This window comes from Macrobrachium nipponense, chromosome 13, assembly GCF_015104395.2.
Source record: "Macrobrachium nipponense isolate FS-2020 chromosome 13, ASM1510439v2, whole genome shotgun sequence".
Taxonomy (NCBI): Eukaryota; Metazoa; Arthropoda; class Malacostraca; order Decapoda; family Palaemonidae; genus Macrobrachium; species Macrobrachium nipponense.
Window position 1 is genome coordinate 1705655 of NC_087206.1, and position 16873 is coordinate 1722527.

The 16873-nt window shown below is 36.5% G+C and overlaps 1 long non-coding RNA gene across 2 annotated transcripts in view; it reads left to right on the plus strand.

The window, feature by feature from the left end:
* Window positions 1–16873, plus strand: part of LOC135225417 (uncharacterized) — a 34733-nt gene that overhangs the window by 6202 nt on the left and 11658 nt on the right. Inside the window, exon 1 of one of the 2 annotated variants that reach the window (XR_010316942.1) lies at window positions 14050–14154. The exons of the other annotated variant lie outside the window; for it this stretch is intronic. This is a non-coding gene — a long non-coding RNA (uncharacterized LOC135225417). Of the gene's footprint in view, window positions 1–14049; window positions 14155–16873 lie in introns of those variants that run through there. 2 annotated transcript variants of the gene reach the window in all.

Consider the following 16873-nt stretch of genomic DNA (forward strand, 5'->3'; position numbering starts at 1 on the left):
CTTCTTCACCTTCGTAATACAAGTATTATATTGCTCATACCTTGAGTCCTTATGTGGATTGCGAAGTAGGTAACCAAACAAGTATAACAGTCGCTTTACCATCAATCATGGTGAAAATCGTTTTACTGCTACTCCATACATTCAGATATCTCACTCTAATAACCATTTACAGTAGCCACTACCACACACACACACACACACACACACACACACACACACACACACAGAGAGAGAGAGAGAGAGAGAGAGAGAGAGAGAGAGAGAGAGAGAGAGAGAGAGAGAGATACGGATTATGCATAAACAAATCAGTCAACTGGCAGCTAACACAGACTGGATCGCTAGATATATATAGCAATGTATATTATTAGATATACAAAATGGATAGAAAAAAATACAAAAGTTTAAACTGCAACAACTTTTAGAGAGAAGAGAAGGGAAGGTGAGGGAAGGAAGACGGAGTGAGTGGAGGTCTAGGTGAGGGAGATGGTAGGCGGAGCTCTTCACTGTTGCGTTCACATCCATTTCTGGCTAATAAGAGTTTTTGCCTCTCGGTACGGGGGCAAGTGGCTTTATTTTATACAATTAGTGATTCATGATACTCTTATAAATTACGGCACTGGGTGTAATACACTATAGCAAAATTTCGTACTGATACGAGTGTTCATTGCAGAGTTATTGCCAAAAAACGTGCTTGCACTGTCTGTGAAACCCATAGAAGTTAGGACTCCAAATGGGAATTTATCGTAACTTTCTGTCACAAGCATTTTTGCATTGTGAACTTGAACTGGGACATTCGTGTAAGTTCCAGCCATTGAAATATTTTAAATTTGGAATTCGAACTGGGAATTTTTCATAAGTTCCTGATACGGGAATTTTTTGAATTTTTTACTCTAACTGGGAATTGTTTTATTATAAGTTCCTGATACGGGAATTTTTGGTTATTTGTACAAGAACTGAGAATTTTTTTTGTTTTTTGTACAAGAACTGAATTTTTGCGAGTTCTTACAAGAATTTGTCAAATTTTGGACTCGAACTGAGACTTTTTGTGAGTTTCTGTCATAAGAATTTTTCATATTTTGATCTCGAACTGAGAATTTTTTGTGAGTTAATTTTACAAGAACTTGTTAGATTTTGTACTCGAACTGAGAATTTTTTTGATAGTTCATTTTAGTTCAATTTTGTACTCGAACTGAGAAATTTTTTTTTGAGAGTTCATTTTAGTTAAATTTTGTACTCGAACTGAGAATTTTTTTAGTTCCTTTCGCAAGAATTTGTCAAATTTTTTAATCGATCTGGGAATTTTTATTAAGTTCCTGACACATGATTTTTTTTATAATCGTACTCGAAATTTTTTTTGTATAAAATCTCTATAAAACAGTTTTTCCATCCTGGGATAAAACTTACACTGAAACGGCAGAAAAATCGAACGAGAGAATATAAAATAATAATTTATTAGAATGTATCTAAAGTCAGTAATTATGCAAATCAGTAATAAACATCAAAATATATTGCACTGAAGCAACCTATCCCTTTGCGAGGGTGTATCTAAGAAAGGTTGGTATGCAAAAAACAATTTTAAACATCAGAATATAGAAACTCTTTAAATCAACTCTATACTCTGTTTTTTTTCCATCTGTCCATCAGCCTGTGGTGTTTTTGTATGGTAACACTGCGTCCCGGGCTTTAGATAGTTACATTCAGCTTACATTCAACAATTATAATAATATCCTATTTCGAATATTAACGGTATAATTCGAATACAATAAAATTATTAAAACACTTTCAGGTTTTTGCAAAATGTACACCCAGATATCTTTTTTTACCTAAAACTTACACATAGCGTAACTATCTAAAGCCCGGGACGGCAGTGTTACCATACAAAATCACACAAGCGGATGGACAGATGAAAAAAACAGAGTATAGTTAAGAATAAAAAACAGAAGAATTACGCTACATTTTTCAAACTTCAATCGCTCGTCTTCTGGGATCTCACCAAAGGCGCGGACATGTTTGTTTCTGTAATGAGTTGTTTATGTATCCTTTAAAAAAAAACCTCTTTGAGAAGCTTAGATTCATTATAGAAGGTTTCAGTCCCTCTGGTAATGGGGCAGGGGGGGCGGGGGGGAGTGGAGTCTCTTGGGGGCTGGGGGTTCCTACCGGCCCCACACTACCCCAACTCTCAGTTGAATTTCACCTTGTTGCTAAGCTTTAAACTTTCGTGGTCAAAAATTGAAAATTGGGCTCCATAATTTCAAATACAGGTTGATTAATTATAGTGCTATTATTTTCCCTCATTCATAAGGAAATATACATTTTAGAGAATCATTTTCATTGCCCCCCCCCCCCCCCCCCCCCCCTTACCCCCCCCCCCCCTTAAAAAAAATATCTCAGGCCCCACCTAGGCGCATAGCTACGCCACTGTCCAGTGGAGAACACATCTGTTGGCGCATCGAGTAATATAAATAAAAACTAAATAATAATAGAGAGATGAGCTCTTCGACGTGGAAAGAGAAAAATCCTTTCGTTGTGTTGACATAATTTAGCACTCTTCGTGATGAACTGATTTATGCCTTAACGAGGACTCGCCATTTTTACGTGCTTTTTCAATTTCAGGCTCCCCTTCCTCCTCCCTCCTTCCCCCACCTCCTTCCCTCTGCCTTCCAAATGACGTCAAAAGATCACCATCCTCACCCCTCCTTCCTCCGCCCACCACCCCCTCCTCCTGTCCTTTTTTAAACGTTAAGGGGTCGGCAAATATTTGTCCTCAAACTTTATGAAATATGGTTGAGGACAGTCGAATCAAAACTACATTTTCGAAGAATTAACTTTTACCAGAGAAAGATAGGCCTAGTAGAGACTACTACTAGTTCAGTTATAGAGTGGCTTTTATGGGTTGATAACAGCACGCTTGTTGGCTTTCGTGGGTTGATAACAGCACGCTTGTTGGCTTTCGTGGGTTGATAACAGCCTCTTGTTTGGCTTTTATGCGTTAATAACTTTTCACGCTTGTTGGGCCTTTCGTGTTGATAACAGCACGCTTGTTGGCTTTTATGCGTTTAATAACAGCATGCCTGTTGGCTTTCATGGGTTAATAACAGCACTTTTGTTGGCTCTCATGGGTTAATAACAGCACTAATTGGCTTTCATGGGTTAACAGCATGCTCGTTGGCTTTCCTGGGATAATAACAGCACGATCGTTGGCTTTCATGGTTTAATAACGGCATGATTGTTGCTTTCATGGGTTAGTCTGTAAAAGAGCAGTAGGCCTAGTTATTTGAGAAAATGATGGGAGATGGTTTAATACTCTCCTACTAGGTCTAAAGGTGAGAAAAAGAGAGATTTTATGGTGTTACCTATCGGTGTTACGAGGAAACCTTTCACTGAGACAGGAAGTAAAATTTTTTCATGCTTTCTTTTCTCTTGTAACTTGAAATGGATGCTAAAATAGGATAATATTAAAAAAGGTATTAAAATTAGGGATACAAGAAGCCTTATGGGTGTCATCCTTCTTATTTTTAAACCTGGTACAAAGGAAAGAAGAGATGTCCGTATATATATATATATATATATATATATATATATATATATATATATATATATATATATATTATATATATATATATATATATAGAGAGAGAGAGAGAGAGAGAGAGAGAGAGAGAGAGAGAGAGAGAGAGAGAGAGAGAGAGAGAGAGAGAGAGAGAGAGAGAGAGAGAGAGAGAGAGAGAGAGAGAGAGAGAATATTGTGATTGATTTCAGCCCGGTGGAGTACAGGTTATTTGGTCATATCCCTCCGATTTCCAATTATGTTTTGATAGCTTACATGTTCACCGAGCAGTAATCACGCGACAACAACAATTCTCTCTCTCTCTCTCTCTCTCTCTCTCTCTCTCTCTCTGGTGCATTTCTTAACCAGATATATCTGCTTGGCGACGTTTCCGCTAGACGCAAGAATCTCGTGTCCTTGTATGATATCAAGGTACGATTATCAGTCTGATGTAGAACAAGCTCTGCCCTCTTTGTTTGATTCTGGCCTGGAAATTATTCTGCTTTGTCGACAAAATTATTTAATTTAGCCTTCATTTGACAGATGGCTACAGGAAACTGAGGGGAGAATATAGGCCTAGTAGGCTCTCGGGCTTAGTCTCCATTTTTGAGATATTGGTCTTGCAAGCTCCAACCCAATTCTTCCCTCAAGTGTTCAAGAGCTTACGTTTAGCTACATTTCTATACATTTCGTCTATGAAATATCTACTAAATATATCTAGCAGAATCAACAGTCGCTAAGGCTGTGCACCTCACACCAGTGGCACTATTGATCGGTTTGTCAAGTATCAGAACTCTCCACTGCCAGTTACAATCTAGGCCTAATGACATCAGAATGCAGTGGAACAAACGCGAGAGGTCTAGGTAGTTTAATAATAGGCCTGTCACAAACACTTAAACACACTGCTTATTCTCTCTTGTCAGTGAGCAGGATTTACCATCGCTTTCCAGACGGTAGAATGAGGCTGGAAATCCAGTTCTGCATTTCCAGAAGGGAAGAATAATTCCGGAAGCCTAAGCCCATTTAGGCTTATGTTTCCAAGAAGCGGGAAAAACCAGGAAAAATGTTCATTGGGAAGCCTTTGGAAGCCCCAGTTCTATATTTCCAGAAGGGAAGGAGGGAATTAAACCGGAATTGGGAAGCCCTTCTTTGGAAGCCCAGTTCTATATTTCCAGAAGTGAAGAATGATCCTGGAAGGCTTTGGAAGGCCAGTTCTATATTTCCAGAAGGGAACAATGATCCTGGAAGACTTCGGAAGCCCAGTTCTATATTTCCAGAAGAGAAGAATGTGCCTGGAAGCCTTTGGAAGGCCAGTTCTATATTTTCAGAAGGGAAGAATGAATCGAAGTCTTTGGAAGCACAGTTCTATATTTCCAGAAGAGAAGAATGAGTCTGGAAGCCAGTTGGAAATTTGCCCAGGGAAGAATTATAATTTCCCCTTTGAAAGCCCAGTTCTATATTCCCAGAAGAATGAGGTTTTCCTGGAAGCCCTTTGGGAAGCCAGTTCTGTATTTTCCAGAAGGGAAGAATCCGAGGTCCCTAGAGCCATTTGGGAAGAAGCCTAGTTCTAGTTCTATATTTCCAGAAGGGAACAATAATCCTGGAAGCCTTCGGAAGCCCAGTTCTATATTTCCAGAAGGGAAGAATGTGCCTGTAAGCCTTTGGAAGGCCAGTTCTATATTTCCAGAAAGGAAGAATGAATCTGGAAATCTTTGAAAGAACAGTTCTATATTCCCTGAAGAGAAGAATGAGTCTGGAAGCCCTTGGAAGCCCAGTTCTATATTTCCAGAAGGGAAGAATGTGCCTGGAAGGCTTTAGAAGCCCAGTTCTATATTTCCAGAAGGGAAGACTGATCCTAGAAGCCATTGGAAGCCCAGTTCTATATTTCCAGAAGGGAACAATAATCCTGGAAGCCTTCGGAAGCCCAGTTCTATATTTCCCGAAGAAAAGAATGATCCTGGAAGGCTTCGGAAGGTAGTTCTATATTTCCAGAAGTGAAGAATGATCCTGGAAGGCTTAGGGAGGTCAGTTCTATATTTCCAGAAGGGAAGAATCAGCTTAGAAGCCTCTAGGCCTTCATTCCCGCCTTTCGTCCTTGGGAGCCAATAATATGTCGATTGAGGACGAATTCAGCTATTACTGGAACAAAGTTGGTAAACTTAAAGTTTGAAAACTTTGTCTCGATCATTAAAATTCCTTAAACTTCAGAAACTCTGGAAAGGGAAGAGAGAACTATTGTTCATCCAGGCTAGAAAATCTAGTGTGAAGTTTTTTTTTTCCTCATTCGATGCCAGGGATTGACAATAATGTTGCCAAGTAAGTATGTCCTGTTAGCAGGTGAGAGAGAGAGAGAGAGAGAGAGAGAGAGAGAGAGAGAGAGAGAGAGAGAGAGAGACTGACTTCCAAAAGACCCCACCCCCCAAAGATAAGAATTTATGAAGGTTATTATGATTATTCACCGGCAGGAAAACTAATAGGGTTCAGAAGCGGTGCTTAGGGAATCTTTAAGACCAGTGGGAGGGAAAATTATATAATTAGATTCTTTATAATCTGGATTGCCCTTTCTGGAACACAGACTCCCGGGGGTATGGATGGGGGGCGGGGAGAGGGTGGCAGGCCCTCAGTACCACTGACTGGACTTTGTTAATAATTAATTTTTAATTTTTTTTATTACCAATAGTTTTTCTTCTGGTTTTGTTATTGAAAGGCTTTCATTTGAGAGAGAGAGAGAGAGAGAGAGAGAGAGAGAGAGAGAGAGAGAGAGTGTGTGATTGGGATGTCTCAAAGACTTTTTAATCCATCCTAAGAGGAGACATCGTGTGCTCACTTATCTCTTGGAGCAGGTTTTACTGTTCATTCACAGTGTGCTCACGATTTTGTCGAGATTTCTTTTAAACACTTCGACACTTGCTCTGTGTGTGTGTGTGTGTGTGTGTGTGTGAGAGAGAGAGAGAGAGAGAGAGAGAGAGTAGAGAGAGAGAGAGAGAGAGAGAGTTCCACCTACCACCTGAGAGAGAGGGGTTCCACCTACCTACCTGAGAGGAGGGGTTTCCACCTACCACCTGAGAGAGAGAGAGAGAGAGAGAGAGAGAAAGAAAAGTTGGGGTGGGGTGGGTGGGTGTTCACTTATCTGAAGGTTGAAGGCAGAGAGAGAGAGAGAGAGAGAGAAGAGAGAGAGAGAGAGGGGGAGGTGGAGGGGGGAGGGTGGAGGGGGAGGGGGCGTTAAGCATAGAACAAATAGCTGAAGATCACGCAACATAACTTATTGTCAGAGAGATATTTTCGAAATCGCAAAAACCTAACTTGTCAGTTTACTGGACGAGGAAAAATTCTTCCAGTTTTTTGTAAAGTAAAAAAAAGGAGAGAAAAAACAAAAGAGGTGCTGGAATCCAGGTGTCCAGATAACATCTTAAGTAGTTTTAATGTTAAACTGCCTAATCTGATATCGCTAATTTCTATAAGTTTCCTACCTGTCTTCCTTTCAAATATTCGCCCGTCACAACTGTTAATTTGATTATTATTTATCCCATTGATTTTAGAAAGGTGTAATATACTTGTTAATATTAGTTTATTTATATATATATATATATATATATATATATATATATAGATATATATATATATATCATATATTATATATATATATATATATATATATATATTTATATATAAAATTATACCCAAATTGTATATACATTTATATAAATACACAACTATATCTATTCTTCTGTCTTGTCTGTCTGCCTCATTCACTGTCGATCTGTCGAACTTCCAGCTCTCATTTTTGTCATAAAACACGAAGCAGTGGCCAAACCTCTTATTACCAACGTTTACAGCAACCACAAAAAAAACTAAAGCAAAACAAAAAATAAAAAAATAAAAGCACACATCCCCCAAGGAACATGCGCGCTCCGATGAAATATGATTTACGAATGAGGAAAAATTCTTCCTGCTCGCCACAAAAGCCAGTGCTCCTGTTGAGACTAGTTTTTTTTTTTCCCCTTCTGGCCACTCTTATCGTGACGTGGGCTGGATGCCGATTTCCTTCGTCTCTGCATTAAGTAGACGAACTCCTCAATCTTATGGTTCATTTGATTTTTTTACATAATTTCTTTCGACTTTTAATAGAGTAGACGAACTCCTGAATCTTATTGTTCATTTTATTTTTTTACATAATTTCTTTCGACTTCTAATTAAGTAGACGAACTCGTCAATCTTGTGGTTCATTTTATTTTTTTACATAATTTCTTTCGACTTATATAAGTAGACGAACTCGTCAATCTTGTGGTTCATTTTATTTTTTACATAATTTCTTTCGACTTTTAATTAAGTAGACGAACTCCTCAATCTTGTGGTTCATTTTATTTTTTTTTACAAAGATTTCTTTCGGCTTTTAATATTGAGAAACAGTCCTACATATTGTCTATTTTATTTTTTATACAGATTTCTCTCGAATTTGAATTAAGTACAAAAAATCCTAAATATTGTGGTCCATTTTGTATTTTATACAGATTTCTGTCGCTTTCGAATTGACTAGAAACAATCCTAAATCTTGTCTATTTTATTTCTTATACAAAATTCTCATTGCAAACGAAAATCCTGAATCCCGTGTGAAAAAAAATATAATAACAGTGATGTAAATATACTTTTGAGTTAAATACACTAGCTAGAACTTCACTGGAATTATTGCTTGTAATGATATAAAAAAAATTACTTCTTGTCCTTCGTACAGTCAAGATAAAAGTTGTTGCAATTCCAAACGAAAATGGCAGTAACTTTAAATCATTTTAGACGTCTCAAAAGCTGACAGACTTATGATAGGTAAAATAAATTACTTTATAAAAAATAAGCAAAGCCTTTTTGAAAATTTAGTTTCGATTGACCCCACACTTCCACATTTAGTCTTTTTTGCTTACTCGGGGAGTAAGCCTACAAACTACTTTGTTGTTGTTATTGGGGGGAATAGGAAAGGTCTATGGAAAAGCCTAAAAAGGTCTGAAAAAAGGTGTTTTCGCGTTGAGTTAAGGAGACAGGAATTTTAGGATAGGATATTTATGAAATTCTTTCTAAGTAAATATAGATTATTTTAATTTTCGTTGGTGAAACAACGCTCTTATTTGACCGTAGATTTTCGCACAGGGCCCCCCAGTAAGCTGGAGGTCGGATCATGCCTTGTTTCATTAGGAAACATTTCTATTATTTTATAAGAGGAAGGAATTCCTATTGGTTTTTTGATTCGGCCAATCGAATGCACCTATGACGTTAGATGAAACTCGCTTTATACAGGGTGTCCATAAAGTCTGGGTACATAGTAAAAACAAATACTTCTTAAAACAAAATGATTTTATTCAATTTTTATGTTGATAAATAATATTTTCAACATGATTTCCATAATTTTCAATGCATAATTTGATGCGTTTTACAAAATTCATGTGAACTCGATGGAATAGATCCGCATTGCCGTCGATTTCAGCACACTGACTGGTAATGCGTCCTCTTAAATGGTTTAAATCTGTAATCTTCATCGAGTACACTTAAGCTTTTTAGCATGCACCAGAAAAAATAAGTCAAGGGGAAGAAAGTACCAAATCGATTCGTTCTTCCTTAGACGAAGCCATTTTCATTCTGAGGAGAAAAAATAAAAATAAATAGTAAAATCCCCTATGTACCCAGACTTTATGGACATCCTGTATAATTGCTTACTAGACAAGAAGAAGAAGAAGGAGAAGAAGAAAAGGATAAAAGACAGAAGAAGTATAATAGAAATGGAAGGAGGAGGAGAAGAATAATAATAGAAAACAGAAGAAGAAGAAGAAGATAAACAAAGAAGTAAGTCAAAAGTGACTGCCTCCCGTCGCTCTCTCCTCACTCGTTATCAGCCTTCAGTTTGTCTTCGATGCGTAAAAGTGTTTTCGCAAATATCTTTCAGAAATAAACACCGATATTCTCTCTGCGTGGCTTAATGCAAGATAGCCTTACGCATGCCAAGTTTCCTAAGTGTCTGGAGGACTTTCTCGTGTCAGGGCAAACAAGAATGCTTGTGGATTTTGCATTCTTTTATGATAGAACCGGAAGATCAATAAACTCAGAAAATCTGTGGATTTATATATATATGTATATGATTATATATCTATATATATATATTATATATGATACTATATATATATAATATATATATAGTGTGTGTGTGTATGTATATTTACGTATGTGTATATATACACACATGTATATATTTATATTTATTTAGTTTCAGTTGTTGATCACAATTCTTTTGATAGAACATATTGTGTTAATTAAGAGCAGTATCTGAATCTCTCTCTCTCTCTCTCTCTCTCTCTCTCTCTCTCTCTCTCTCTCTCTCTGTTGAGTGAATTGTGGGCCAGGAAACTGGGTAGAAGCTTGGGTATAGAACCCGTTGGGGGCATGTAGTCCAGCCTGTGCCATGCTACTGTTAATAATGCCCAGGTACCCACGTCCTCGATGAACTATGAGAGTCTATATTGCATTTCATTGCAAGAGTTCTGGCTTAGTATATCCCCATGAGGGTTACAAATGTGTTTGTATGTATATATATATATATATATATATATATAAGATATATATATATATATAATGTTAAGAGCCCTAAAACCAATGTATTTGTCATAGATACAATTTATATGCATATGCTTAGAAACCTTAAAACAAATGTATGATATGCTTAGAAGCGCTGAGCTCAAAGCAATACAAAACATGCCCTGTCAGTTTGGTTATACACGAGATAATTGAGGTCACAAATCGCATATGTCAATATGAGTCATCCACTTTCTTCAGATCAAAAGGAAACAAGGCGTTCTTCTTCTTCTTCTTCCTCTCTGGACAGGATCCCCAAAAGGCCCTAGAAGAAAAAAGGGACTCTTTGACCTGTTACTCTGAATATGAACTGCCAACTTGGGGATGTTTTTTTCTTCCCCATTAGATCCCCCATTAGAAATTCATGGGGGTTTCTATGCGGAAGAGCCAATACATTAATGGGCATTATGTATGTAGGGATGTGTTCATATGTGTGTGTGTGTGTCTAGTTTACTCAAGGTAAAATGGGCAAGCATTATTAGAAGGCCAATATTCTGTCTGGCTAAAGGACGCCCACATTTCCTTACAACATGATATCAACATATAAATCGCGAACATATTGAAAACAAGTCAGTGATAGTATGTAGTAAATGCTGGGTGATTGTTTGTTGAGACGGCTCGAAAAATGTTGACTTATATGCAACCTGTACTATAAATTCGTTAGTTTGTACCCAACCTGTTTACTGAGTGATATAATCACTCGACAACAATCTCTCTCTCTCTCTCTCTCTCTCTCTCTCAAAATCATGAGGACACTGTGAATGCACAGTAAAACCTGCTCTTACAGATAAGTAAGCACACGATGTCTCCTCGGATGGACTAACAAGTCTTTGAGACATCCTAATCCTTGTAACTCCTTGTAACACACACTATCGAGTACATCTGTGACACCCTTTCTTCTTAAATACTACCCACTTAAGTACTTGTACTTAAATGATACCCAATTAAGTGCTGGTGCTTATATCATACCCACTTTCAGTACTTGTATTTTAAATGATACCCACTTTAGTACTTTTACTTAAATAAATGTAATTCACTATTACTCGTACTTATACCCACTTTGGTACTTGTACTTAAATAAATGTAATTTACTTTATTACTCGTATTTAAATGTTACGTACATAAATGACACTTATTTAAATACTTGTAATTAAATGGTACCCACTTTAGTACTTGTATTTATATGCAATTTACTTTATTACTCATACATACTTAAAGGTCACCCACTTAAAATATTTGTACTTAAATGACACCCACTTAAACACTTGTGCCTCCACTTAGATGGTGTATACTCACTTAAGTACCTGCACTTAAATAATACCAGAGAGAGAGAGAGAGAGAGAGAGAGAGAGAGAGAGAGAGAGAGAGAGAGAGAATATCCTGACGGCAGGATATTTACATCGAAAAGGAAGGCAGTTCAATAGGATCCTTAATGAATATTCGATAGGACGTCTGCTGACAGGAATCTCCTCCTGCCTTTCGCGAGTCCTGCTTTAAGGATTTTTTTGTTGGGGGGGGAGGCGATGGATGGGGACTGGCGGAGGCGAGATTTCTTCTTTTAATTTTTCTTCTTGTTTTATTTCTGGTCCTCTTCTTCTTCTTGTTTAATTTTCGTCTTCTTTTTGTTTATTTCCTTCTTGTTTACTTTCTTTTTCTTCTTCTTCTTCTTCTTCTTCTTCTTCTGTGACATAGTCATGCAAACGAGTTAAAGATGCATAGTACAACCTCATTTTACCAGACCAAACCATCATTAAAAAAAAGTTTCGACAAATTACAGTTTTAAAATATTGCAAACTTTTTTTTTGAATCGACGAACGTCAAAATATGCAAGCTAATTGATCAGAGCTGTAATCAATTTCATGGAGAGATTTCCACTAAAAAAACTAAAATAAAAAGATAAAAAAATACTGATGTCGCATCTGATGTGAAATATATATTTTTTAAAATAATCACTGAAACATGGGTTCATCAACATCGTACTAAAAGTACTTTACTGAAACGTGGGAAAATGTGTGCAAATGTGTGTGTGCACATACGTATGTATGCATTTATGTATATTGCAGGGACTGACAATGTTTATATATATATATATATATATATATATATATATATTATATATATATATATATATATATATTATATATATATATATATATATATATATATATATATATATATATATATATATATATATATATATATATATATATTATATTATATCATATATATATATATATATATATATATATATATATATATATATAATATATAAAGTATATGTAGTCTATATCGTTATCCAAACAGAAAAAAACTAAAAAAAAAAAAAAAAAATCCGTATATTCCATATTCCCTGTAAAGGAATTTTCGCGGAGACAAAGTGGAGCTGTTACACACACACACACACACACACACACACACACACACACACACACAGAGAGAGAGAGAGAGATTGGAAACACCATATAAAGGGCATACGGTAGAATTTTAGATCACAGAGAGAAAGTGGACAGGGGACATAAATTTGTATTGAAGAGAGCAGGGTGGAAATTAAAAAAAAAAAAATAAATAAAAAATATCGATGAAAGTTGGGGAAAGGAACGAATTGATAAAAGGTGATGAAAGGGTAAACCTTCAATGGGAGCAATCAAGTACCTTTGAAGTATCGTATAGGTATTTTTTTAAAGCTAGTTTCAATATATAAGAATCTACGGGAGGCGTTTGTTTCTGTATCGTTAACCTCAGTATTGGCGTTGGATATATTTTGAAACCTCCTAGCTACTGTTGTCTGAGTTTCTCTGTCTGTGTCTACACACACGAGAGAGAGAGAGAGAGAGAGAGAGAGAGAGAGAGAGAGAGAGAGAGAGAGAGACTGTAAGCCTAAGACGAGGTAATGCATAGCTGGAAAGTTAAATACATTGTACTATTATAGAAGAATGCGTCAATCATCTTCAAGTTTCTCTAGGGAAGTGTAATTGCAAATTAATAACCCATTATCACACATTTCTATCATTTGAGACGACACACGGACCAAGACAGAACGTCTGGTATGAGTTATTCCCTATGGCTTTTATTATTTAGGTTATAAACACCGAGAGGTATATTGAGTTAGAAAAAAAATTGATTTCTTAAACTAAGTTACAGGATAGCACAGGCTGTCTCGTTCAGACTGGTGAATGTAGGTTATTGAGAGAGAGAGAGAGAGAGAGAGAGAGAGAGAGGAGAGAGAGAGAGAGAGAGAGCGCCTTTCTTTGAGACAATTGAAAGCTTTTGTGTTATTCAGTTATAGTCTTATGTCAGCTATATTCTTAGCCACTAACGAATGGGCGAGGGAGGTGGTTAGGCCTATAGCTACGGTTGCTTGGTTTAGAATAAACGATTTGAAAGACATCTTGGGTATAATAATAATGATAATAATCTGCATTTGTTAATGTCTTTTATTCGTATTTTCTGTTTTTATCTTATAGAAGATACTTTAACTCCCAGCCAATGTCCATATAGGCTAGTTGCTATGTACGTATAGTTGCCAGAGGCCTCCTGTAAAAGCTAATACGAAAATGTCGCGAAAGTGCTAAAATTATATATATTTTTTATATTGAAGTATATTTTATTCAATTCTAAGTCACTATATTGTTTATTTAACGATGCTTTTGCTGTATTGAATTGACATTTCTGCTGTCCATTATAAAGGGGTTGTTCATCGTATAGGGGTTTTCAGTGGGGCGCGTTCTTTTGAACTATAAAAGTAGTAATAGTCGTTTTATCGCTTTGAAATGACGAAAAGTGATATTTATGGTATGTATTAAAGATTATTATACTATAATATCCTCAAAATATACTAAAAATATCTAGAAATTATATGAAATAGTGTTGACGGATAGTATAGGAACCGGTGTCACGTGACAAATTGACAGCACAGCTGTCAAAAGTGGGCGGGTCTCTTCCTCATCAGCCACGTTTTGTCACTTAGATCACTTTCCATCTTTATTATACCGTTTGTAAGTATCCTGCTGGTATATTATTAGTTTATTAATGAGTATAGATACTATATTATGGTGGCATATAGAGGTAACATGTAAAAAAAAGGCTTATTATAAACAGGATAGTGTCTACTGTCAGTCATCCATAGTGTAGGCTATTCACTTAGGCAGTCTAGCCCCCTTCGTAAGTGTCAAGTAGAAACTCATAGCAACATTTCATGGCATTAAAGTATCATGTTAAGATCAATAACTCAATTTTAGATTAGTTTTGGCTAGAATAGACTGTGACTTGTAGCCTAGAATTATCTGGTAAAGTTGTAGGGATGTAGTATGTAGGTTAGCCTATTTCTTTCCCAGGTTAGGCCACCATGCAGATCATAGATCCTTAAATTATTACATATTTTGGGCAAGTATATTTAGTGTTCTGTGCCTTGCAGGACCTGAAAAACCCCAGGAGACTGACATACGATCAGAGAATCAGTCTGAGTTCTTGGAGAAGAGGGAAACGTAGCCTAGTTGTTACCCTAAACCCCACAGGGTTTGGTAGTGCTGTCAGTGTACCACATGCAGTGCACTGTAGGCATTACTTAAGGTTCTTTGCAGCGTCATTCTATTGACCCATAGCTGCAGCCCCTTTCATTCCATTTACTGTTTCAACATTATTTTTGTCTCATAATCTTTTAAATTCTAGGTCCCAGCTCTTGGGCTTTGGCCAAAGTCTTATATTCCAGGTCCAGTTTCTGGGTATTAAATGGCATATGTTTTGTTCTACCCTGGGGGAAGTGGTATTCAATAAAACTATAAGTATAAACAGTTCTAGCAATAATTTAAGATATGCACCTGATCCTTAAATTTACGCTGTGATAGTTAAACTTAAGGTAGAAGGAATGCCATTATTGATACTTTTTATTTTTATTTTACTAAAGAAAAGGACATAAACCTTAAACTCTGATGTTCAATTATAGAATAGTCATAACGTAATCATACTACTGCCTTCAATTCACCCATAAAAGGTCTTTTGCCTTGGAATAAAAACACTTGGCCTAGCTCGCAATATGGGCAGTCAGAATTTTTAATATGTAAAGCTGTGTAGTTAGGTTAATTGCAGTTGAAGCTGAATTATGCAACCTATTTGTATTTTCAAGAGGTTATCATCTGACATGGTGAATGGAAAGGTCTTTTAACAATTCATTGTACATTTGTTACTGAAAGCTCGAGTTAGATTGATTCATCGGCAGAGAAATTTGAATCCTGAAAAATTTGAACAGGAAATTTGTTTTAATTTATCTATCCATAGGTATAACGAAGGGTTAATAGGCCTTTGCCACATTAACTAAGCCTAAGGACTTAACTGAACCGCAACTAATTGCACACTTTCGTAACTCATGGATGGTGATTTAATTTTCCCTTCACAGCTGGGACCAATACTGTAATGTTTTTTCTCAGTTCTGCTGGTTGAGGGTCTCCCAGAATGTTTGTTACGGTCGACATTTTGTTGGCCACCTTGAAAGTGTCTGAACCACTCATACACTCTTGTGCGGCTCATACACTCCTCTCCATACACTATTTGCAACTTTGTATAGGTCTGCATGCAGGTATTGCCACGCTTTTGGGAAAATTTTATGCAGATTCTCTGTTCAACTTTCGCCATCATAGTCAGTACAATGACCACACGCTACAAACATTCCTTCCAAGCACTGCCATAAAGAGCGGAAAGGAGAAAGGACGCTAAAAACTTAGTGTATGCACAGTTGGGGGTCAAGGTCAATCTGTGCAAAGAGGCCTCATTCTGCATATTTTAACTCCTTTAGCCTAGCAACAGTCCCTATACTTTATGATCACACCTCATACAAGTTAATTTTCTATGCTAGTGGATTTGATTCATGTAGGTGGTGAAATTCTCAGTAAAGGACAGTTGGCAATGTGCCCACTACCCCCACAATTTCTGGCTTGGTGCTGGAATATTTTGATGAAGACTGGATATAGTCAGTAATATAACTGAAGGTGACTCGTTAGGTGTATTTGTGAGGTCATTGTCTGACAGATAATAAAGTATATACTGATGTTGCTTTTTGTTTTTAAAATTAGAAATGGTTATGTACTCCTAGGGATTACAGTCTTGATTGATTGGACCAATGTAGCTTTTTGTATTGGATAGGAATGCATGAAAGTTGAATAATTTATTACAATGTATAAAGTTTGATTAAATTTATGAAACCTGCAATGGGAGAGGTGATATATTTTTGTAGGTTAGGCTCTTGAAGCATTTTGTGACATGTATGTAAACTTAACAAGCATATTTAGTTACAGAATATTGTGGCATACTTACGGCACACACAATGAACTTCCAAGATTAAAGCTAAAAGTTTGTCCTTTGGCTCACACACTTTCAAATTCCAGAACCATTTGTTGTAGCTGCCTCAATGCTTGGGTACAACTGCTCACTGTGGTAGAGATAGAAAAGGAGGTATTTTTGAGAATAAAAAAGTTTTGTCATGCCATAATAATTTTTCATGTCAATAGTATACCCTAGTAAGTGTGTAGTACATGACATTTATTCCTCCCTATGGCAGGTCCCTTGATTATCAACAACTTTTATTTTGGGGTTGAAATATACAGACTAGTATACTTCCAAAGCATCATTTCTTAGTTTTTCAGTTATGAGTGGACATGCATACTGCATTAATTGTTTTTTGATTATTTACCCATGTCAATGTGGTACACATTAAATGATGTT